The 26,472-nt window shown below is 35.7% G+C and overlaps 2 long non-coding RNA genes across 2 annotated transcripts; both read left to right on the top strand.

The window, feature by feature from the left end:
- The first annotated feature begins 6,842 nt into the window (after positions 1-6,842).
- LOC104094340 (uncharacterized) lies at positions 6,843-7,728 on the top strand. Its single transcript, XR_685857.4, has 2 exons — positions 6,843-7,232; positions 7,515-7,728. It is a non-coding gene; the product is annotated as an uncharacterized lncRNA (long non-coding RNA).
- A 6,097-nt stretch (positions 7,729-13,825) lies between these two features.
- Positions 13,826-14,992, top strand: LOC138905174 (uncharacterized). Its single transcript, XR_011413520.1, has 2 exons — positions 13,826-14,586; positions 14,856-14,992. It is a non-coding gene; the product is annotated as an uncharacterized lncRNA (long non-coding RNA).
- The last annotated feature ends 11,480 nt before the right edge of the window (positions 14,993-26,472 follow it).

The following is a 26,472-nucleotide window of genomic DNA, read 5'->3' on the forward strand; positions in this document are numbered from 1 at the left end:
TTGGCGACTTGGGAGACCGAAGAGGACATGCAGAGCATATATCCACACATATTCGGCACTCCAGGTATGATCCTAGACCCGTTCGAGGACGAACATTTATTTAAGAGGTGAAGAATGTAACAACCCGACCGGTCGTTTTGCTTTCTAGATCCCCGTTCCCCTAATTAAGACTCTTCGTATGTGCTTTTACTGTTTTATAACTTGCGGGGATAGTTAGTTCAGGTTTAGAAGGGCTCGGGTTAAAATTAGAACACCTAGTTCCCTAATATTGGCTTAAAATGATTAAGTTTGACTTGAGTCAGCGTTTTGAGTAAACGACCTCATAACCGGTATTTGACGGTTCCAATAGGTTCGTATGATAATTTCAGACTTGGGCGTGTGTTCGGATTGGGTTTCGGATAAACCGGGAGTGTATCGACACTTAATGTTGAAAGTTGGAGCATTAAAAGTTTTTAAGTTCTTTAAGTTTGGTTTGGAGTAGGTTTTGGTTTTATCGAGGTCCGTTTGGGATTTCAAGCCTGGGAATAGTTTTGTATGGTGATTTAAGATGTGCACGCAAAATTTGGTATCGTTCCGGGTAGTTTAGGCACGATTCGGCACGTTTAGAGTAAGTTGGAAGAACTTGAAGTTCATAAGTTGTTTTGATTTGGTTTGGGGTGTAATCCTTAGTTTTGATGTTGTTTTACGTATTCTGAGGGTTCAAGCGAGTCCGTTTTATGATTACACACTTGTTGGTATATTTGGACGAGGCCTCGGAGGCCTCAGGTGCTATTCGGACGATGTGCGGAATATGTTTGGACTTGGAAGAATTGCTGAAGCAGCATGGGTTCTGGTGCGTTCGCACTTGCGAAGAATTGGCTACAGGTGCAGCACCGCAGAAGCGGCTGGCTAGTCATAGGTGCGAAGCTGGGCTATGTGGGCTGAGTCCGCATGTACGGACGTGGGGGGTACAGGTGCACGACAACAAAAGCGGCCTGGAGTTGAAGGGGGCGGCGTCGCAGGTGCGACCCAAGGTCCGCAGAAGCAGAAATCGCTGGAGGCAGTGAGGTCCATTTAATGTCGGGACTTAGGCTTTTTGGTACATTTCTTTCAATTGTTGGGCGATTTTAGAGCTATTGGAAGAGGTGTTTTCACCTAACACTTTAAGGTAAATAATTTCTATGCAATAGGAGTTTAATACATGCATTTGGGTAGATTCTTAACACATTAATTGTAGATATTGTAGGTTTAGTTGAAAAACCTAAGTTTTGATAAAAATGGAATTTAACCTCGAAAATGATTATGGAATTTGGTAGAAATTATATTTTTAGGTTTGTGAGGTTATGGGTAATATTTATCTTCGAAAATTTTTGGAATTCGGACACGTGAGCCCCGTGGTGAATTTTAGGAATCTTCCAATTTGGGTTGGGTAATCTCTCTAATAGCTAAATTATGAACTTGTGATTGTATATTGATTAATTTATATAATATTTGCTAGTTTCGGATTGTTTGGCACCAAGTTAAGGCTTTAAAGCAAGTTTGCGGACTAGAAGTGAGCTTCAGAACGAGGTAAGTCTCTTGCCTAACTTTGTAAGAGGGAACTCATCCCCTTAGGTGTATCTTGTTGTGTATTACTTGTGTGGGGAGCTACGTATGCACTAGATGACATGAGTTCGTATGTAGCTATATTTCATGAGGTGTCCGGGTAGACTTAGATCCACATCATGCCTTTAATTGTACTATTGTGTTTATTATGCATATTAATCGTCTTGAATAGAGCTGAGACTAGGGATTTTAAAGTTGTAATTTTCGACTTATATTTCTTATTTTTGGAAGAATTGAGGAATACTTAATAACTTTGAGAAATCCATGTCCTCTCACGTTGCAAGTACTTCCGCAAGCGAGGTAAACTTCTCTACTCTTATGCGATCGGGTTGTTCGCCTCGCCAGTACGATAATACTACTCTTATGGGAGCGGGTTGTTCGCGTCGGCAGTATAATTGATGCATATATAGTTCATGTCGTTCGAACCTCGACAGTGTACACATTATTCTGGATCGGGCCATACGACCTTAGAATAAATCGTGCGTGATAATACTTGGAGCGCGAATACACTTGATATTATTTCTATGACTTGAGAGGTTATGATTTATTTAATAGCCTGAAATTATTGAAGTTAGCATGTATCAATTGGAGATTTTAAATTGAGTATCAATTAAAGAACCATTTATTCATTGCTTGTTATTGTGTTATTATTATTATTCATGTGTTCCATGCCTAGTTAGAATTTCTGTATTTCTATTATTGGCCCATAGTAAGTGTCGATGTCGACCCCTCGTCACTATTTCTTCGAGATTAGACTGGATACTTATTGGGTACATGTTATTTATGTACTAACGCTACACTTCTGCACTAACCGTGCAGGATTTGAGGCAGGTGCATCTGGCAGTCATTCAGGTGCGCACCCCCAATACCCTGAGCCATAGTGGTGAGCTTCTCTCTGAGTCCATTCTGCATCACCCACAGTCTCTCTTTTGTATTTACTTTCTGTCTATCTTATTTCAGACAATAGCATAGGTGTTTCATATATTCTACTAATTGCTCATACACTTGTGACACCGAGTCTTGGGAACATACTAGTAGACACTTTATGGTTTTGAGTATTTATTTCACCGTATTTGCTCTTTTATTAGTTTACGCTTTACTTTATTAAATCTTTCACTTCTCATTTACTTAATAAATAAAAATCAACCACTTTGAAAGTAATAAAAGGAATAAATATATGGCTAGTTCACTGTTGGCTTGCCTAGCGGCGACGTTGGGTGTCATCACGACCAATACGAAAAATTAGGTCGTGACACTAAAAATGGCAAAAATTAAAAAAAAGAGTGAAGAGAAAAAGAAGAATGGCAGAGTAGTAAGGCGTGAACTGGCCTAAAGCTTTACCAATTATCATGTAGTTTTGGAACAAAAATGTTGAAAATCAATTCTGAGAAATTTGCTCATACAATCTTGCTGTGTGTGTGAGAGAGATCGTGGAGAGATAAAGAAGAAAAATCTTGTTGTGCTTTGAGAAAGATCGTGTGTTAACTGAAAGAAAGAGAGAGAAAAAGCATAAATAGCGTATTTCACGCCTCAATGGTAGTGTATACCATAAATACCTATTTTGCTATATAATAAAAAAGTAGCTATAGATAATAATATTTTAAAATAATTTTATTTTATAATAAATAGGGATTTAGTTTGTCATAGGAGGTAAACTTTCCAAGAATAAAACTAGAACTCCAAATTGGACCCAGCTTCAAGGGATTCATATTCCATTATCGATTTGTCTATGATTTTAGCGAAATGGGCTTTCTCTTTGTCCATTATGCTTAGCTATTCCTTTTTACATTGCTGTTGTAAAAAGGACCAAATTCTTCTAGTTGGTGTGCTTTGCTTATTTGTCACTTATGTACAACGATTGTTAAAGAGAACTTAAATTTTCAGTTTTGGGCTTCCAGCTTCCTCACGCTTTAGGTCATATGGTAGGCAATCTGAGGGACTTTGGCATAGTATGATAACCTACCCCTTTTGACAAAGTTGGCCACTCAGCAGAAACTATAAACAACCGCCTAGCCTACAATTCCATATTACAACTTGTTGCTAAAAATAAATAAAATATGTTAACCAATATATTTGTGCTGCCCGGAAAATTTTAGGTTGTGTCTATGAGTGAGACTCCTCTTAAATTTTGACAAATGAGAAAGTGGGTCCTATGGTGTCACTTTATTAACTTTTTGCAATCTTCTACCTTCGTTCTTAAAAAAATAAACCTTCTTTCTTCTTTGAAAAAAATTTAAACACCTTCTTTCTTCCTTGTACTTCAAAAATTAAACCATTTCATTTTCCACTACAAAAATTTATCACTACTCCGTCAACTTTGCCAGCAAACTTTTTTTTTTCTCACATAAGAAAATTATTCTCACACAAGTATTACGTATCATGTCTCACACATGATAAAATTTCTCGTACCGCCCTGTCCTCCCTAGTCGCCAAAGTCCAAAATTTTCTTGTATTCTTTCCTCTTCTTCCAATTTATACAGCTGTACCAATCTTCGCTCTCGTATCTTCTTCTGGAAAATAAATCATTCACCAAAGAGAAAAAGAAATTGTAGTAAAAATCAACAATACAAACTCTCAGCACTTCTTTTCAGGCCAAAACCTTTTTTATTCTGCCACTTCCATTCTTATTTTATAAAAAATTTCATCTTACCTTACCAAATTCTCCTATACAAAATATATACAATATATACAAAAATAGATTGTCACTATACAAATAATATACAAAATAGACTGTAACTATACAATTTATATAAAATAGACTATCACTATACAAAATATATACAAAGTAGACTGTCACTATATAAAAAATATATTAAATAGACTGTCACTATACAATTTATATACAATATACTGTCACTATACAAAAAAATATAAAATAAACTGTCACTATACAACTTATGTACAATAGACTGTTAATATATAAAAATTTATAAAATAGACTGTCACTATACAAAATATATAAAATATACTATCACTATACAAAAAATATACAAATTAAATATTTCGGGCTATTAGATGTAATATGTTTGGGCCGGAGGGATATTTCGTGTCAATGGAGAAAAATAAGGGCTATTAAAATTTTGAAGGGCTATAGAGGGTCATTTTTCCCACATAATTGGCAGAAAAAGCCTTAGTTATAGATATTGGCATCAGGTAGCCAATAAATGTATATCATAACAATAAAGTATATATCAAAATGTATATCACAACTTTAATTTCTTTCTTTGTGTATTTCAAATATATATATATATATATATATATATATATATATATATATATATATATATATATATATATATATATATATATATATATATATATATATATATATATATCACAAATTAAATTCTATTTTTTTATATCTAAAATATAAAATTATAAATATAGTTATCTTAATTTGTTGTGGTCTCTACGTCCAAGTGTATAACACAAGAATAATTATAATTCTTGTATATCATAGTGTATAACACATCAAATAACGTGTATACCAAAATATATATCAACTTTATTTTCTTTCTTTGTGTATATTAAAATGAACATAAAAAAATTATTTTCTATCATTGTATATTTCAGCGTATAACACATAATTTTTGTATAATATACATAAATATATATGCTTGAAATATATTGATATACAAGATAAGAATTCTCCTAAATGAAGTCAAATCTCAAAAGAAGAGGAGGCGGTGAATTTGGGGGAAGGGGACAGCAAACTCATTTTATCTTTATTTTATTTAAGAAAAAAGCAAAACCTCCCAAGAAATGGCTATAGTTGACGGAGTCTGTCGTTCGCAGATTTTTTTTAGGTTTTTCAATCTTTTATTAGTTTATTATTCGAACTTGTGGTCTTTCAAAGAAGAACAGGGAGGGGGGGGGGGGGGGGGACAAGAGAGAGGGAGGGGGCAGCAAATAGGTGAGAGAAAATAAATAAGAAAAATAGTATTTTAAGGATTTGACTATATAATGCCAATTGTTTAGGGCAGTCTTTGCAAAACCTATTATAAGGCTATAAATTTGCCAATTCCTCTTATGTGTTGTCGTATGGTGTCATTTTCTCATTCTGGTTGTTATCATTCTTGAAGCGAACTAAAATCAGAATGAAGTTACAAAAACTGAACTCATTAATACGTTTCAGTTCTGATATATAATATAAGGTTGAAGTTAACTTCACTCGGCTTTCTAAAATTCATATATGAAAGTAAAAATAATTTGCTCAAAATATCATCGTAAATCTCTGAATGATCTCTATAATCCTCCATAACTGAAAATAGCTAACAATGTCAATATTTATAATTGTACGAAACCTAATTTAATAGTTTAACTAAAAACTGAAATCTTATTTCTACATAAGTTTTATTGCAAATCCTTAGATCTAAATTAACTAACACATATCAAATCCTAAACAATTTAGGTTGTATGCTACAATTGAATTAGTATTACAATTGGTTTAGATCACGTTATTTGCAATAAATTTTCAAGATATGAAAAATAAATTATAATCACAAAATAAGAGAAAAATATTCTTACTAATCAACGGTGAGTATAATTCTGTTTCTCCCTTGATTCTTCTCTCCTGATTATCTCCGTGATTCGAGGGCTGAAGCAGCATATTTCTCGAATGTAGGATAATGCAGACCTACTGGGATGTATTTGATCTCCATCTTCTTGAACTATTTGATTGTCAAGAAGTATCCGGCCATATTTTGATCACTTTGTGAATTTCTCAAAAGTTTATAGGATTTTTGAGACGCCTCTTTAAGGGAATATATATCCCTTTATAGATGTGTGAGTTAGGGTTTAGGGTAGACTAACCTCCAAGCAACCCCAATAGACTTCTTGAAAAGTGTATTTTTCTAAAGCGCTTTTTTAAAAATTATTTTTGGTAAAAAGCAGTTTGTGTTTGACTAATTGTAAGCACGTAATTTTTGACCCGCGCAACTTTTAAAAGTAGTATTTTAAAAATATTTACTTATTTTTATTTTTATAGGATTTTCCATCAACTTTTAATTTTTATTTTAAAACATAAGTTTAAAAACACAAAAATAGTTTATTCTTATTAACTAAGATTAATTAATTTATTTTGATAGTATTTTTATTTTTTTGTTCAACGAAAAAAAAATTGAATTTGGGCCAAAATAATTTATTGGTGAAGCCCATTTTCGGACCTGAGCCCACTCCTCCCCTTAGCCCATTTACCCATTCCCTAACCCACAACTCTTTTATAATAAAAATAAAACCTAATTTCCTGCACCCTAACAAGGCCCTCCCCTTGAGAAGAGACGGTCGCCTCCCCTAAAAAAAAAAAAGCCCTCTTCTTGTTTTCTGTCTCGCCTCATTGCCGACGAGCTCAGCCAAAAACCGGCGACGGCTACTGCTCCTCCTCCTCCTCCGTCGTCTTCCCTATTATTTGTTACTGCTGCGACGGAAGGTGACGAATCTGGCCGGAAATCCGGTTTTAAAAGCTATGGAGTTTCAATTGAGGCTTTTTTTTGTGCCGTTGAATTGAGGTTGTCATCGAGGTCCCGGTTCGAGCTTTCCATTTAGTTGGTGATTCGGGTAGTGTTTGAGTTATATCGGTACTCTGTTACTCGATGTATTCAGAGAAATTCAATATTTAAACAAATTTCAAAGCTTCTGTTCATTTAAAGGTCAGCTTTCTGTTTGCTAGAATTTTGATATTGTCTTTCTTCGTTGTTATGGGTTTTACACCGTTGCTTTTAGTTACCATAAAGTATTTTCTATCTTTGATTAGTTGGTACCTGGGTCTAAGTTGAGAACCTTCTATTATTTGACAAGAAATAAGGGTACTGTTGACAATGATAATGGAACCAATATATGATGATAGAGTAGAGTTTCACGAGCCTGATTTGCTAGTTTACTGCAAAGACAATCACATAGAACTTGAAAGAATTGTTGGATGCATACTGCAGATTCTTAATCCAAATCCAGATGCAATTTCCAAGTTGATTACTGAAATGCTAGTAAAGAATTTCTGCATTCATTAAGCAATTATTGTCAAAAGTGGAAACGTCACGCGATATGGTTCTACATGTGTTGTAGCTGCCCAATGACAAATGCTTTTGCTTTACGTTTTTTTATTTATAAAAGATTGTTGAATAAGTGCATTGTTTTCCTTTGAGTTTACATAGTTATCAAAATTAGTGTATTCATTTGTTACATTAACCGTTAAACTATTAAGATGCAAATGGAAACAACATAGTGTAAATGATTCTTATAATTTCAACAACTAAGCCACACACATCTTATCCACAATAATTTTAATATTTCTTGGCTTCACAATAATCTCAAAGTTTAGGAAGAATGATGAATATCGCAGTTTACTTTAGGCACGTAAATAAATCATCGTGACTATGAGTACGGTTCCCGTGGCATGGTCACGATACGTAATTCCCAATTCGAGTGTGCGTTTCACGTGACTCGACCGGAACTTCAAATAATAATAAAAATAAATATGTTGTAAGTCGCGGGTGCGTTTCACGTGACGTGATTCATAATGTGTACAAAAACCAATGAGTGCGCGACATCGCGACTTATTCAAATAAACTCCATAAATAATTAAAAGCGGTTAAAAAGCTAAAATGCACAATAGGTTATAAACATGTATTAATCAGATAATTAGGCCGATTATTGATAGTTGAGCGACCGTGCTAAAACCACGAAATTCGGGAGTGCCTCACACCTTCTCCCGGGTTAACAGAATTCCTTACCCGGTCTTCTGTGTTCGCGGACCATAAATAGAGTCAAAATTTTCTCGATTTGGGATTTAAAATAAACCGGTGACTTGGGACACCATAAATTATCCCAAGTGGCGACTCTGATTTAATAAATAATCCCATTTCGAATATTGTCACTTAAATTGGAAAAACTCCCCTATCCCTATCGTTCCATCGGGAAAAAGGAGGTGTGACAGCTCTGGCGACTCTGCTGGGGATCGAACCCAGAATCTCTGGTTCAGGGTTCAGAATTCGAGCTTAGAATAGCTGTTATGATTGACTTTCAGGATTGTCTAATTTTTACGTGTTTGAGCCTAATGTGCTAAATGTCGCTTTTTTATACCGCTTTGATATTGTGTGAATTGTATATAAACTGCTACGAAACCTTTCCTCTCTCTGAGTCTTCTAAATCTTATGGGAAGTGCACGCTGGCGTGACTTCTTTTCTGTTAGTGTCATATCCTAATTTAGAACGAGGATCGGATCAGTTACAAAGCCGGATGGCCTTTTGGTTACCGGTACGTTGGCCCCCCTCGGCTCGAGTTGTCCGCTCGGGTAAGCCAGGTCTAGAACAATACACCCAGGATTTAAACTTAGAATAACACAGCCTCATGCCAGATCCCTAGTAGGTACGTTTGCTTGCATCACGTGCATTTGACTTAGGGGACTCAACGCAGGGGTTGAGTCCGTTTAGGACAGGTGTACCCAAAATTAAAGGACCATCCTGATGCATTCTTTACGTGCTACTTGTGCATTAATTTGCTTGGCTTGTATGTTGACCGGCTTCGTGAGTAAGAAAAAAAAAAATCCAAAAAAAAAACAAGAGAAAAACCAAGAGTGAGGTAAGACAGAATAACACCTGGTTTTGATAATTTCGGTATTCAAAATCCCGTTACTCTGTCGAAATTTCAAAAACAAAGAGAGAATCATTTCAAAACAAATCATATTTTTCTGTGCATCAAAATGGCATAACTACACGGGTCTGATTCTCACCGGATGTGAGATACGTAGGCAAACCTAATCGGTTCCAGCCCATAATTTTCAAAAATCCAAAAATATTTTCTTTACCTCATCTTTAGAAAGTCTTTCTTTTAGACCACAATTTTCAAAAATCCAAAAATATTTTCTTTACCTCCTCTTTAGAAAGTCTTTCTTTTAGACCACAATTTTCAAAAAATTCAAAAATATTTTTCTTTACTTCCTTCTTTAGAAAGTCTTTCTTTTAGACCCCAATTTTTAAAAAAATACAAAAACATTTTCTTTTTAATTTCTTCTCAAAATCCAAAAATATTTTCATTCTTCTTTCAAAAATTGAAAAGAAAATTCAAGATTCAAAAATATTTTTTTTTCTTTAGAAGTATTTCTTTCATAAATTCAAAATAAAATTCTAAAAATCCAAAAATATTTCCTTTCTTGTTTAGAAGTTTTTCTTTCGAAATTCCGGGAAAAAAAATCGAAATTCAAAAAAAATATTTTCTTTCTTCTTTAGAAGTCTTTCTTTTCAAAAATTCAAAAAAATAAAATAAATCGAAATCCAAAAATATTTTCTTTCTTCTTTATAAGTCTTTCTTTCGAAAATTAGAAAAAAAAAGTTAGTTTATTTCCTTTATTCTTGATCTTCCCGAACTACGCAAGATCTGATTCATGTTCCCACATGATACGTAGGCAACCCAAATTAGGTTCGATCGACAAAAAAAAGAAAAAGAAAAATAATAATAAAAAAATGATGATGATAATAAAGACCGACTGAGTCCATTCTAACATGTCTCTTGTTTTGAATCATAGAAGAAAGTTTGAGGTGATCGGTTTGTGGTAAGCTATCAACACAAGATCCAAGAAAAAATATCATTGACAACGAACATTGAAGTTGTTACGAGCGGTCAAGAGACTCAGGGTCAGAGGGTTCAACAAGAGTCTACTATGGTTGAGGAAAATAGAATACTGAAACAACAAATGAATGAAATGTGTCAAGCATCGGCCAATGGTCAAGGACCATCCCTTTCTTATGTTTTCCCAAAATTCACACCCATCTCGACTACTACCACTCATGTCTCATTGTCTGATCGATCCTATCCATTTGGGTTCAGTCTTTATCCCAACTGTACGACTATAGCTGAAACTTCTGTTGCGCGCTCCCAAAGTGTGCCATTGACCACCAATCAGACAATCACTGCTGTTATGCTCGTTTTCACTATCCCACAGCCAACAGTGGTACAAAAGAAAAGTCATGAGTCACAATTTGCTACCCAGCAAGAACAATACCATTCTCCTGAGTACCACTCGTACCTATTTGATCTTCCTTTAAAGATTGAGAAGCCTACCCGAAAGATGGCACAAGAAGAAATGATCCAAAGAGTGAAAATCTTAGAACAAAAGTTGAAAAACATGCAAGGGTTGGCAGGTCATAAGAGTATTGCCTTCAAAGATCTATGTATGTTCCCCGGTGTTCGTTTGCCACTTGGTTTCAAGACTCCCAAATTTAAAAAGTATGATGGGCATGGAGACCCCATAGCCCACCTAAAAAGGTATTGCAATCAGCTAAGAGGTGTGGAGGGAAAAGAAGAACTAGTAATGGCTTATTTTTGGGAAAGCCTAACAGGGGTAGCCTCTGAATGGTTTATGGATCAAGAAACCTCTCACTAGCACATCTGGGATGACATGGCCCGGGCCCATTCCCTGAGTACTACTATCCACCTCAGAACCCACAATACTTTATTGCTCCACTTCAGTATGTTGTCCAGCCACCAAGACACCCCAGAAGGCGAACACCAGCACCGCAAAATCTCCACCAGCCTCCACAAAATTTTCAAGTGCACTATAACCGACATCCAAGCCAGGGGTATAGAGGGGAACAAAGGTTGAAAGATAATTTTACACCAATAGGAGAGTCATATGCAAGTGTGTTTGAGAAATTAAAGCATTATCACATGATTGCACATATTCCTCCAAATCATGTGGACCCACGTGCAAGAAGCTTTGACCCTTCTAAAAGGTGTGAATACCATTCTAATGCCCAGGGGCACAATGTTGAAAGTTGTCGGGATTTGAAAAGAGAAATAGAAAGGATTATCCAGGAAAAAACTGATTGTGATCCAAGATAATGACACCCAGAATATCACGCAAAATCCTTTACATGCACATGATGATGCACACTTTGTGGGGATGATGTGTGGTGACATGGAGTATGAGAATCCTCTCGAAAACTTGCCGACTGAAATTGGAGAAGGCCATGGTGATTCTGATGAGCAAATTTGTGGCTAAATGTCAAGCTTAGCAATTGAAAAGTCATTCCCTCCTCACTAGGAAGGAATCTTGGTAGCTTGTTTTGATATTTTTTCTATTATCTGGGTTATTCCAGGGTGTGATCCAGATTTTATTTATTTTATTGAGTCAAACCCTTCTATCCCTTTATTTTGTTTGTGTGAGTTTTATCTGTTTGTTTTGTTGCTATTTTTATTAGCCGGGTTATTTTAGGGTCGTAACTCGGATTTTAGTTTGCTTGTCTTATTGTCAAATCCTTCTATCCGTTATTCAGTGAAATACAGTTTGTCCTTGTTTCATTCCATGCTTAGTTCTTTCGCCGCTAGTTCTAGTGACATGGCATGCATGCAGAACTTTTGGCCAGATCTTAGAAAATTGATCTAATCTTGAATCGGATAACCGAAATAAGAAAAAGGAACTTTTGAGGATGAATAAAGAGTCGAACTACTTTGGAATTAAGCTCGAGTAAGTTTTACCTTCAAATCATTGTGAGGATCGGGTTTGGGAAAGAATCAATTGAAGTTTGTTGGAAAGTTTGACATTAAGGGATGGAAAGTGTCTTTCGACCACGACAAACCAAGAAGACAAACATGGTCATCAATGTTGTGACCGCAAAAGATAATATGTTTGGCGTTCTCGAGGCTGGGAGGCATTTTTTGTGCTACCTAAACACTTTGTACCCTTTGTTACCCCTTTTGAGCCTGTGCTATTTTCTTCGACCACCCTCTTTTGGAATCAAGTTTAGAGTTAAAAGTCCAAAAAAAAAATAAAAAAAATAAAAAAAAAAGTCTATGCCCAAAGAGTACAAACTGGGGAAACTCTTAGAAAGTACAAGTAAAAAAAGAAGAAAAGAACAGTCAAAAGCTCATGCCCCCAGAAAATAAAAGCTGGGGCAACTTGTTTTGAAAAAAAAAAAGAAAAAAAAAGAGAAAAAAAGAAGTGAAAAAAGAGAGAAGTTAGGTTAGATGTTTGAACTACGTTAGACCTGATTCCTTTAAAAAGGATACGTAGGCAGCCTTACACGGTTCGGTCCAACTAAATAAGAATTCAAAAAAAAAAAATCCAAAAATCCCCAATACCTGAAACTGGGGCAAAGATTTTATCTCACTTTTGAAAGAGTCGATTCCAAGAGTTGTAAAGTGTACAACCCATCATATTGAGTTTACCTAGAGCTTCCATGCCGACCCATCTTTCCAACCCTATCCAAAAACCGTCCAAATAAAGACCTCCCGATATGCCTTCAAGAATGCCAAGAAACGCATGCAAAGAGCAGCAGTTGTCACACGACATAGAACACTGTCGAGTTGCTCACACACAAAAAAAAAAGAAAAAAAAAGAAAAAGAGAGAGTCTTACTAGTGAAAACCCTCACGGGCACTGTAACCCATCATATTGAGTTTACCTAGAGCTTCCATGCCGACCCATCTTTCCAACCCTATCCAAAAACCGTCCAAATAAAGACCTCCCGATATGCCTTCAAGAATACCAAGAAACGCATGCAAAGAGCAGCAGTTGTCACACGACATAGAACACTGTCGAGTTGCTCACACACAAAAAAAAAAGAAAAAAAAAGAAAAAGAGAGAGTCTTACTAGTGAAAACCCTCACGGACACTGTAAGACGACGGTAAGCAGAGATGAATAAATGAGAGAGACTTGTTGGTGAAAACCCCTCGGGGCACGACTAGTCGAAAGTGAGTCATGAAGCTGATGCAAAGAATTGGCACAGACAAGCCCGACTTCAAATGTCATAGGAATGGTAAAAGGAAAGATTTGATCAGTTTGAAAGATCAGGCCGCTAAGTCCAAAATGCATGTCATGATCATAAAGGCTAGCTTCCCCCCCCTCCCCAAAAAAAAAAAATCTTCCTCCTTTCCTTCCCGACAAGGGTATTTCTTGTTAATATTGTTTCTTCGCATCATTGTGTCATACGCTCTGAGTCAGTCCTTGCCAAAACAAGCAAGAAAAGATTTCAAAATCTGCTACCAGCTTTTCAGTTGCACAAAGTAAATTTGGCCAGCACACTCAGTTGTGACAGCCAACATGTCTTGAGGATTCGTGCAATACGAAGGTTTCCCCCAAAAGACTCTTGTCAGCCTATTTGGCTAAAGCAAGCAAAGATAACCTCAAGGTTAATCAGGGATTCCCTGTAGTACCGAACAAGGACTATGAAGTGGCACATTGTGCAAAAGACACTTACCAGTTGTGATCCTCTCTGAGAGACAAAATTGCTCCAAAAGCAAAAAGCCATTCAAGATATCTGAAAAGGTTATCCAAGAAAAGAAATCTCTTTTTTGAGATAAGGCTGATTGAGCCACAAAACACAAATGGCATTGGGAGCGAAACAATCAGGGTTGATACAGAAAGTAAAGGTTCCTTGTAAGGAACAACAGAGTCTCCCAGCAATGCAGCCAACTATCAATGCAGTTAGTCTTCCAAAATTTGGATGATCACAAAGTCAAGCCACCCAAGACTCAAGGCCGCAAACCGACCACCACTTTTAAAACTGACAAAATTTTCTTTGTTTGAAACAGGAACAAAGCACTGCAAGGAATTTGGGTTTCCAAAAAAAAAAAAAAAGAAGAAAAGAAAGAAAAAGAAAAAAAGAAGAGAAGAGCCGACAAAGGTAAGTTTCTCAAATCTTTGTCTTTATCTGTCTTGCTAGTGTGCATAAATATTGCCATTGCTCTTCACATTTTTCCTCCTAGGATAAAAAGTCCTAGTCTGATGGATTTTCTCCCAATAAAAATCTTAGTCTGATGAGTTTTTCTCCTAAGATAGAAAACCTAGTCTGATGAATTTTCTCCTAGGATAAACGTCTTAGTCTGATGAATCTTTCTCCTAAGATAAAAAAAAAGGACCTAGTCTGATGAACTTTCTCCTAGGATCAAAATCTTAGTCTGATGAATCTTTCTCCTAAGATACTATAAAAAAAGGACCTAGTCTGATGAACTTTCTCCTAGGATCAAAATCTTAGTTCGATGAATCTTTCTCCTAAGATAGAAAACCTAGTCTGATGAAGTTTCTCTTAGGATAAACGTCTTAGTCTGATGAATCTTTCTCCTAAGATAACAAAAAAAAAATCTTAGTCTGATTAATCTTTCTCCTAAGATAACAATAAGAAAACCTAGTCTGATGAATTTTTTCCTAGGATAAAAATATCTTAGTTTGATGAATCTTTCTCCTAAGATACCAAAAAAAAAAGACCTAGTCTGATGAATTTTCTCCTAGGATAAAAATATCTTAGTCTGATGAATCTTTCTCCTAAGATAACAATAAGAAAACCTAGTCTGATGAACTTTCTCCTAGGATCAAAATCTTAGTCTGATGAATTTTTCTCCTAAGATAGAAAACCTAGTCTGATGAATTTTCTCCTAGGATAAACGTCTTAGTCTGATGAATCTTTCTCCTAAGATAGAAACCCTAGTCTGATGAATTTTCTCCTAAGATAATAAGTTTAAAAAAGGGGAAGTCTGAAAAAAAAAACAAAGGTCAATTTTTAGTTTTCTTAAGTTATCAATCTTTAGTTTTCTTTAAATCAGGAGTCCCGCCTGGAGAATAGGGTCAGTTTTTAGTTTAGTCAAGCTTAGTTTATAGTTTTCTGCAAGCTCGATCTCAAATTTAGGAGATGCACTTCCTAGTTTGGGTTTTTCAGATTTTTATTTCTTTAGGAGATGTACATCCTAGTCGAGTCTTCAATTTTGCTCTCATCATTGCATCCTTCATCAATAGCATAGGTAATTTATAGTTCTGCTAATAACTCACAAATTTTCCTAGTGTAAACTGGGGCAGAAAAAGTTTCTTTTGTTGTTTCCATTTTGTTGTAGTTGCAGGCGCCCACCTGGAGAACGAGGAAATTAATTTCAAGTTTTAAAGTCATCAGGCACCCACCTGGAGAAGTAGGAAATTTATTTCAAGTTTTTAAGTCAGCAGGCGCCCACTTGGAGAATGAGGGAATTTATTTCGAGTTTTAAGTCATCATGCGCCCACCTGGAGAACGAGAGAAGTCATTTAAGAATTCAATTCAAGTTAGAAGTAGCAGAAGATCGCCTCAAGAATGCGAGCTGACAGTCCGAGATGACCAAAGGAAGAAGTCTCAATCCAGAATAAAAGGAAAAAAAAAAGAGAAAAAGGAAAAAAGAAAAGTGAATCCAAAATGCGTAAGCCGATGAAAGACATGAACTGCTCAAGACATGGCTAAATATACGAGCACTGCATGTCCGGTCTTGATCCGAAGAAGCTGTAGAAGAATGAATCAGCACCTGCGATTAGCAAGCAGCAAGGTTCAAATCAAAAGTCTGCATGAAGAACCATTCAAGCCTCAAGATCAAGCTTCAGAAGACTTATAGATAGGAATCTTGTAACTCATAGCTGACAGGCTTAGTTAGTCTTTTTTATTTTTTGATTTTGATGTAATAACAGGACCGCGGACCGGAACCTCGACGGAATGGTATCTCACTCGACTCTGTCATCCTCTCCACACACTCCATTACATTATTCACCTCTGAACTACACGTGACCTGATTCCTTTAAAGCCAAGGATATATAGGTAGCTCAGATACCAGGGCTCGGTCACAATCTTTTGTCCGTCTTTGTTTCTCTTTGAATAAGCGTCGGGTCATAAATCAATTACGTTGCTTATTGTTCTTTGCTCCGAAAACTCTTCGTATTTCCAAGCAAAGAGGGGCAGCTGTAAGCACGTAATTTTTGACCCGCGCAACTTTTAAAAGTAGTATTTCAAAAATATTTACTTATTTTATTTTTATAGGATTTTTTATCAACTTTTAATTTTTATTTTAAAACATAAGTTTAAAAACAGAAAAATAGTTTATTCTTATTAACTAAGATTAATTAATTTATTTTGGTAGTATTTTTATTTTTTTGTTCAACGAAAAAAAATTAAATTTGGGCCAAAATAATTTATTGGTTAAGCCCATTTTCGGACCTGAGCCCACTCCTCCCCTTAGCCCATTTACCCATTCCCTAACCCACAACTCTTTTATAATAAAAATAAAACCTAATTTCCTACATCCTAACAAGGCCCTCCCCTTGAGAAGAGACGGTCGCCTCCCCTAAAAAAAAAAAGCCCCCTTCTTGTTTTCTGTCTCGCCTCATTGCCGACGAGCTCAGCCAAAAACCGGCGACGACTACTGCTCCTCCTCCTCCTCCGTCGTCTTCCCTATTATTTGTTACTGCTGCGACGGAAGGTGACGAATCTGGCCGAAAATCCGGTTTTAAAAGCTATGGAGTTTCAATTGAGGCTTTTTTTTGTGCCGTTGAATTGAGGTTGTCGTCGAGGTCCCGGTTCGAGCTTTCCATTTAGTTGGTGATTCGGATAGTGTTTGAGTTATATCGGTACTCTGTTCCTCGATGTATTCAGAAAAATTCAATATTTAAACAAATTTCAAAGCTTCTGTTCATTTAAAGGTTAGCTTTCTGTTTGGTAGAATTTTGATATTGTCTTTCTTCGTTGTTATGGGTTTTACACCGTTGCTTTTAGTTACCATAAAGTATTTTCTATCTTTGATTAGTTGGTACCTGGATCTAAGTTGAGAACCTTCTATTATTTGACAAGAAATAAGGGTACTGTTGACAATGATAATGGAACCAATATATGATGATAGAGTAGAGTTTCACGAGCCTGATTTGCTAGTTTACTGCAAAGACAATCACATAGAACTTGAAAGAATTGTTGGATGCATACTGCAGATTCTTAATCCAAATCTAGATGCAATGTCCAAGTTGATTACTGAAATGCTAGTAAAGAATTTCTGCATTCATTAAGCAATTATTGTCAAAAGTGAAAACGTCACGCGATATGGTTCTACATGTGTTGTAGCTGCCCAATGACAAATGCTTTTACTTTACGTTTTTTTTATTTATAAAAGATTGTTGAATAAGTGCATTGTTTTCCTTTGAGTTTACATAGTTATCAAAATTAGTGTATTCATTTGTTACATTAACCGTTAAACTATTAAGATGCAAATGGAAACAACATAGTGTAAATGATTCTTATAATTTCAACAACTAAGCCACACACATCTTATCCACAATAATTTTAATATTTCTTGGCTTCACAATAATCTCAAAGTTTAGGAAGAATGATGAATATCGCAGTTTACTTTAGGCACGTAAATAAATCATCGTGACTATGGGTACGGTTCTCGTGGTATGGTCACGATACGTAAATCCCAATTCGAGTGTGCGTTTCACGTGACTCGACCGGAACTTCAAATAATAATAAAAATAAACATGTTGTAAGTCGCGGGTGCGTTTCACGTGACGTAATTCATAATGTGTACAAAAACCAATGAGTGCGCGACATCGCGACTTATTCAAATAAACTCCATAAATAATTAAAAGCGGTTAAAAAGCTAAAATGCACAATAGGTTATAAACATGTATTAATCAGATAATTAGGCCGATTATTGATAGTTGAGCGACCATGCTAAAATCACGAAATTCGGGAGTGCCTCACACCTTCTCCCGGGTTAACAGAATTTCTTACCCGGTCTTCTGTGTTCGCGGACCATAAATAGAGTCAAATTTCCTCGATTTGGGATTTAAAATAAACCGGTAACTTGGGACACCATAAATTATCCCAAGTGGCGACTTTGATTTAATAAATAATCCTATTTCGAATATTGTCACTTAAATTGGAAAAACTCCCCTATCCCTATCGCCCCATCGGGAAAAAGGAGGTGTGACACTAATTAATTTGAAAAATACTTCTAAACAATTTCTGTTGGGCCAAACTTTTAAAAAATGCTTTTAAGTGTATTTTTCTCAAAAGTTCTTCTAAAAAAAATGCTTCTGAGAAGAAGCTACTTTTTTTTTCTTCTCCAAAACTACTTCTGCTTTTACATAAAAGCACTTTTTTTCTTCTAAAAGTTTGGTTAAACAATACAACTTTAACAAGCTTGGAGAAACTTGGCCGAATAGTCTATTAGAATGACATAGACCTCCAAAGAACAAAACTAGAACTCCAAAATAGACCCAGTTTCATGGGATTCATATTCCATTATCGATTTGTCTTTGATTTTAGCGAAATGGGCTTCCTGTTTGTCCATTGTGTTTTTCTTTGGCCAAATATTACTTTTACCCCGTGACAAAAATTATTTATATTCAGTAGTGACAAAGATATATATATATATATATATGCAAAAATATATATATTTGGCAATTATTTTGAGAGCAGGTATACAACGTCATTTTTTCTTTCCTTTAGGCAAAGATCACCTTTATCCCGCGATTATTTACATCTAATAGCGGTAAAACTATATAAAAATTATATATATTTTGTACTTTGTGTACAACCCCCCAATGATAGCCCAACCACCCTATGAATTGGTTATTTCGAGTCACGAAAGGTAAGGAACATACTCTTTCTCCGCATTGGATCAAAAATAAGATTCGAAGGATCAAATCGCAAATTCATATAGATCCATTGGACCAGACCAACCAGCAACTAAAGTTGTATGCATTATATGAACGCAATCAACAAAGATCATTCAATATAATTGTTTACCCTTAAAAATGGATAACAATTGAATTTATATGTGGGTTTAAAGATATGTGGATTAATTCAATACAAGTGATTAATAGTGTTAGATTAAACAAATGAAAGACGCAATAGATGACCAAACCAATGATAAGGGTGATTCCGAGCTCGGTTGATGGCTCGATGAAGAACCTGCCCTCGATTCCATGCTTATACTTATGAAGAACTTAAAAACAAGAGTAAGAACTTTGAACAACAAAGAGAATTGAAATAAATTGCCTTGATATGCATGTTACAATGTCCTATGAATAATAAGCTTTTTCATTTATATATTAGGGGATTTTTACCCTAAATACAATTCTAAAAAAGGTAAAAATCTTCCGTTTCGCTAATCACTAATTTTCTGCCAATATGGGACGAGATTCACGCCGTGATATCCGGTTAGGCACGGACATCACAACCCTTTGTTAGTCGTGTGCAACTGTTTGATAATTTTCTTCGAAGTCTCAATCCTCAAATCGGACCCGGAGGATATGGCCCCGATATCCCCTAGGGCAGGTGTTTTGACCGAGCCCCGATACGAGGGGCTCCTCGCTCTGGCTCTGATTGATTACGGTCACGTTCCTTCTCCGTTTAGCTTATCGGGATGTCGAGTCATGCAGTGGGCTCGGTTTTACCCGTATACAGTGTTATTGTTTTTTCTGAAGTCTTAAGTTGGTGCAGTTAAACAAGCTTTCACTGCTTTTATTTTGCACTTTTGTACTCTATTGCTTCTTTTTAACAAAATGTAATTATATTTATCTTATTTTTAGGGGAGCATGCACAAACTAACATTCCTGGCTATCCTGTTCAATGTAATGCACAAGCCGTTGGAAGAAGATTTGCTTTTTGGGTTAGAATAGAACTTAAGGACCTTGGATATATGATGCTTTTGTTCGTTATGTAAGTAAAAACCATACTTTTAGGACTATTTAGTTTTTGAAAGTGAGTATATCCACTGTATCAATTTTATGTATAGACGCTTTTATATATATATATATATATATATATATATATATATATATATATATATATATATATATATATATATATATATAAATACAATTTATTATTTCTACATGCATTTGTGAAAATTTAAATGAATATATGGATTGTGTATTTAGTAACAACTCGTAAATTGTTGCTAGAGTAGTACTAGAGAATATGTTGGCAAAAAAGTAATTATGGCCACAATAATAGTTGTTGCTAAAAGACGTAATAACAGATTATTAACTTTACTGCTAATTTTCTTTTTTGCAATAGCTGATATTGTTGGCAAAAAAAGCTAATTTTGTCGTAACAATAATTTTTGTTGCTACGTGTCTTCATAATCTATGACTTCATTGACCTTTTACCAACAACAAATAACTTATGGCAACAATATATATTATTGCGCTAGGTTATCTTTTGCCAATAATATTTTTTTATCGTTGCATATATTTTTCTCATTGATGTTTTCCACAACGGAGTGCAGCGACTTTTTTGTCGTTGCCAAAAATATGTTTGGCAACAACATTGAATATATGGCAACGAAAATTGTTGTTGCTTATGCCTTCTTTCTTTTAAAGTCAGTATGAATTTTTAGAAACTGAACTCGTTAATATGTTTCAGTTTTGATTATATATAAGGTTTTATAAGTTAACTTCACTCGGTTTTCCAAAAAAATCTTATAATTTAAATTTAGATTATCGAATAGTTGATGCGCTTGTGCGTTTTAATTTGTTTTTTGTATGCTTCATGCACTCAAACATTCAAGGAAGACTACTATGATTTAGCGTTGACCTTGTGTTGGCCCAAAGTAATAAACTATCTTTTTCAATATTATATAGTAAATAATGAGACGGAAGTACCGAAAAATGATGGTGGTGGACAGGTGGGAATTTAGCAGTAGTCGCTGCTCTTGCCGTCGATATGATTACATCGATTTTTCTATATTTGGTGGTTGAATTTTCTTCTTATAGCTAAAATACACAAATTGAGGGAAGAGGCAATTTTCTTTCGTTACTATACACGTGTCAGTAATTTATTGGACACTTTTCTATGTCAGCGCATTTGTAAGAGAGATTGTGCCTTAGGTGTTTAATAGGTACATATTTAATTGAGTTAGAGTGTCTAATTGAAATAAGTGTTAGTTTAAAAAATTATTTTACGCTATATAGTGTATGAAAAAGATAGTTTTTTCCATATATCAATGCATATAGAAGATAATTCTACATATTTATTTAGCATTTTAATTAGAATTAGATTTTAGGTAATTGGATTTTTTCCTAATTTTCTTTTAAAAAGGAAATAAAAGAGATAGGGTTTTTAAGAAAAACATTTATTTACATATATTATAATTATGTAAGGGGGAGTGAGAGGCTAATACATGATTCTTTAAGTCTAATTATATGTAAGAGGCATATAAATATATATATGTTTTCATTAGATAGTAATACATCGGCTTTGCTAAATTTATCCTATTCAAATAAAAGAAACATGAAAAAAGTAAAGAAACTAATAACGAAAACAAAAAAAACATAAGAAATTAGTGAAAATTGTGGTATGTATACTTTTTTCTATTCCTTCTCGTTATCCCATTTTTAGTCTTCTTTTTTTTTCTTATCTTTTCTACTCATTAGATTCCCTCTCATATTTTCCATTCCAAGGAGAACAAGGTACTTCACTTCAGAATACTTGCTCCAAATTTTTGTATCCTATCAGCAAAACAATTTTTTTTTTATTTATTTCTTTGTCTTACAAATAATAGGCAATTCAATTCAAAGAAGAAAATCAAAACACAAATTTTAAAGAAATATAATTTTCACAACACTTCAAGAAGAACCAAAAGTTACAAAGTAAACAAAATACTTCACTTCATGGTACTTGGTATGATTATTTGTATCCTATTAGCAAAAGAGGTATTTATTTTGTCGTACATATAATACACAACCCAATCTTACGAATGAAATGGAAGATAAATTCACTACTTCCATTATAAAATCACTAAGTAACAATGAAGCAGAAAATTCTATTATAGAAGAAACAAACATGCATGAAAGGCATATTTCAATGTTTAAAATGTGTTCCTTTTACGCAATAAGTTGTTATTGGTTAGTAGTAAGTAAACTTCCAACAAAGTTTAACTCATAAGTGACTAATTTGAGCCTAAACAAAAATACAAACTTATCAATTAGAAGTTCATAGAAAAGAAATGAAATAGAACACACGCAAAAAAAAAAATAGAAAAGAAAAATATACGCCTTGGGACCTTAATCATACGAAATAGAAGGAAAAGAAATGCAAAATCAGTGCATGTTTTTCGAGCTCTTGTCGACACCCCTCCCCAAATCGATCATTATTCAAGAATTTCTTTCTCGAGCCAAACTAAAGCATGAATCTAATACTGCAGTAAATATGATGACATTACTATTTCTGATAAATAATGAAAAGGGTAATCTTGGATAGGGATCTCATGAAACAAAGTTATGCATTTATACAAGAAAAAATAGATGAATACCATAAGATATCTTAATCTTTATAATTAATATTTGGGTGTGATGACCCGATAGTTCATTTATAGTTTTACCCTTCATTTCTGTATTCCAAGACCTCGAATAGCTCCGTTTAGCCTTCCTGTATTTGCGTGCGTAGTCCGTATCTTTTTTCCGAAAAGTTTTTATGAGATACCTGGGCTGGGGAGGATTTTTCTTCATCGCGAACACAATGGCTGGGACGCGAACGCGAAGCTTTGGGGGTTACCCTTCGCGAACGCGGACAACCTCTCACAAACGCGTAGGGTTGAGGTACCTGGGAAGGGGGGCATCGCTGTTACTCTATGCAAACGCGAAGGCCTGGGAGAAGAAGCCTTCGCGAACGCGTAGTCCAACAGGGCAGTGCTCTTTGCAAACGCGTCAAGTGTCTCACGAACGCGATGAACACCTGACGCCCAGTCATTTAAACTTCCAAAAATCAAGATTTCACCTATTTTTTACCATCTTCTCATTAGAGCTCGATTTAGAAGCAATTTTGAAGAGAAATTTCATCACCATTTCATAGGTTAGTGTACTTTAACTCTTTATCTTCCATTTTCATCAACATCCATTGATTTCTAACGTTGATTTATGCTCATTCATGATAGAAAATTAGGGATTTGGGTAGAATTGGGGGTTTTATTGTAAAATTAGAGATTTAGACCTCAAATTGAGATCAGATTTCGAAACTAAATACATAATCGGGCCTGGGGGTGAATGGGTAATTGGATTTTGGTATAAATCTCAGATTTTGATCAAGCGAGCCCGGGGTTGACTTTTGTTGACTTTTTGGGAAGGGTGTAAAGATCTTAACTTTATATATTGTAATTGATTTTTCTAGCATTATTTTATGTTATTGAGTTAATTTTGGTTAGATTCGATTGGTTTGGAGGCGGATTTTAGAGGAAAGGCCTGGCTGAGCTTTGATTTGCGTGTAAAGTGAGGTACGTGTTGGGTCTAACCTTGATTTGAGGGAATTAGTAACCCTTGAGCTATGTGCTATGTGAATTACATGTGTAGCAGCGTATATGCGAGGTGACGAGTGTATATACGCCGTCAAAATAGTTGTTTTCATGCTTACCTTTATTTCCTTAATTATCTCATTCCATATATTAATTGTTACATGTCTTAGTTGCCTTCTATGCCGTAACTTATTACTTGTCATCTATTTATTCTTGTATTGAAATGCTCGTTTCTTCCATGATTAATTGCTATCTGCCTTACTTGTCTTACTTGTGCACTTTAATTGTCATATATTTGGCTTGTTTTGTTGCTTATTATTAGTTGTAGCATTCCTTAATTTGGTACGGGGTTCCTTTATGGCTTTGCTTTCATATTCTTTAATTGTAGAGATTCTTGTGATTTGGGTTGTTGAATTGATTACATTTATTGATTTTGATTATGGATCGGGTTGCACGCCGTAACGGGTGGAATAAAGGAGGATTGATATTGATATGGTGGGATCGCGTTGCACGCCGCAACGGATTTTATATGTGATTTTGATATGGTGAAATAAAAGAGGATTATAATATTGATTCGATTATATGGTGGGATTGGATTGCGTGCCGCAACATATATTACATATTATTCTTGATATTGATATGGTAAAATAAGGGAGAATTATATTTGTACGGTGGGATCGGGTTGCGCGCCGCAACGGATTGTGTGTTTTGTATTTATTGTTGTATTATGTTAGCTTTCAGTATTTTCATATGAGATTCTGAGGACTGACGTTTCTGGTTTTACTGATTTCGAGGATTGAGTTTATTTTCATAAGTCAACTGCCTTACTTTCCTGCGATCCTTTCCTGTTATTATTATTATTATACTGCGTACATATTATTGTAAGTGACCCACCTTAATGTAACGACCCGACCGGTCGTTTCGAGAGTTATAGCCCCATTTTTCCCATTCCTACTTCTTTTGTGTTATTCAGCTGTATTATGTTATATCGGGTTAGTTGGTTTGGGACCGGAGTGGTTTCAGAGTGAATTGAGACACTTAGTCTCTTAAGTAGAACTTAAGTTGGAAAAGTCAACCGGATGTTGAGCTATATGTAAACGATCTCAGATTTGAATTCTGATGGTTCCGTTAGCTTTGTTAGGTGATTTTGGACTTAGGAGTGCATCCGGAATGTGAGTTGGAGGTCCGTGATAGAATTAAGCTTCAAATTGGCAAAATTGGAAATTTGACGATTTCAGTCGGCAGTGAAAAATTTGATATCGGGGTCGGAATGGAATTTCGGAAGTTGGAGTAGGTTTGTAGTGTTATTTGTGACGTGTGTGCAAAATTTGAGGTCATTCGGACGTGGTTTGGTTGGTTTTGACATCGGTTGCCGAATTTGGAAATTTAGAAGTTCTTAGGCTTGAATCCGACGGTAATTTGATGATTTGATATTATTTTGAGTGATTCGAAGGTTTGACTAAGTTGGTATATTAATATATGACTTGTTGGTATTTTTGGTTGAGGTCCCGAGGGCCTCGGGGTGATTTCGGGTGGTTAACGGATTTGTTGAAGTTGGAAATTGCAGCTGGAGCTGCTGCTTCTGCTATTTCCGCACCTGCGGAAGAAAGGGTCGCAGGTGCGAGGCCGCTGGTGCGCGTGGGGAGTGCGCAGGTGCGGGAGATGCTGGGCCAAGGCTGGGAACGCAGGTGCGAAGAATTGGCTGCTTCTACGAGCCCGCAGGTGCTTGGCCTTGAGCGCAGATGCGGAGATGAGGCGTTTGGACTGGTTTGGCAGATGTGCACCTGGGACCGCAGATGTGACTCCGCAGGTGCGAGGAAGGGGTCCGTAGATGCGGAATCTATATGATTAAGTGAGTTGTACAGGTGCGCACTGGTGTCCGCAGATGCAGAAGCGCAAGTGCGAGAAAATGGCCGCAGGTGCGAAAAACCTGGGCAGAATCCTTAAATAGAACCCTTCGCGAATTTTGGTCATTCTTCACAATTTCAACTCGGGTTTTGGAGCTTTTGGAGGGGTTTGAAGAGGGAATCAAGGGGATTTCGTTGAGGTAAGTTACTTGAACCCTAATACTTGTATATATGGTGAATTCCCATTGTTTTAATCATCGTAATTAGTGAAAATGAGGGGTTAGGGCTTGGAATTTTTGGAGAGTAATTTAAAGAGTTGAAGGACCAAACGATGTCGGATTTTGATGAATTTGGTATGGTTAGACTCGTGAGTGAATGAGCTTTCTAGTTTTGTAAAATTTGTCAGATTTCGAGACGTGGGCCCGGGGGCCGGGTTTGAGCCGATTTTGGGTTTTGGTCTAAATGTGAAGCTTTTCTTGTGGAATTCATTCCATTAGTGTATATTGATGGTATTATACTGATTGTGAATATATTTGGAGCATTTGGAGGCCGAGTCCAGAGGCAAAAGCATTACGGGGTAGAGATTTGACCGGTTTGAGGTAAGTAACGATTGTAAATCTAGTCCTGAGGGTATGAAACCCCGAATTTCGTATCATTCTATTATTTTGAAGTGACGCACATGCTAGGTGACAGGCGTGTGGGCGTGCACTATTGGGTATTTGTGACTTGGTCTGTCCCATAGCAATTGTAAAGTTGCATACTTTGTTGAAACCATTTGATACTTATATGTTTTAGAAAGAATTTCTGTAAATTGGGCTGAATGCCATGTTTGGGCCTTGCGCCAATGCTGTTTGGACCTTTAGGGGCTGTTTCTTACCATCCTCTCATTGTTTTCGATTGAAAATCTATACTCAGTCATGTTTATACTTGTTTACCGCATAACTCAGTTTTATGACTCTATTTTGATGCACATAAATATTTTGGGCCGAATGCCCTGTTTTACTGAAATGCCCGAGTGGCCTGATTTGTGAGGATG

Source organism: Nicotiana tomentosiformis, chromosome 2 (genome assembly GCF_000390325.3).
Source record: "Nicotiana tomentosiformis chromosome 2, ASM39032v3, whole genome shotgun sequence".
NCBI lineage: Eukaryota > Viridiplantae > Streptophyta > Magnoliopsida > Solanales > Solanaceae > Nicotiana > Nicotiana tomentosiformis.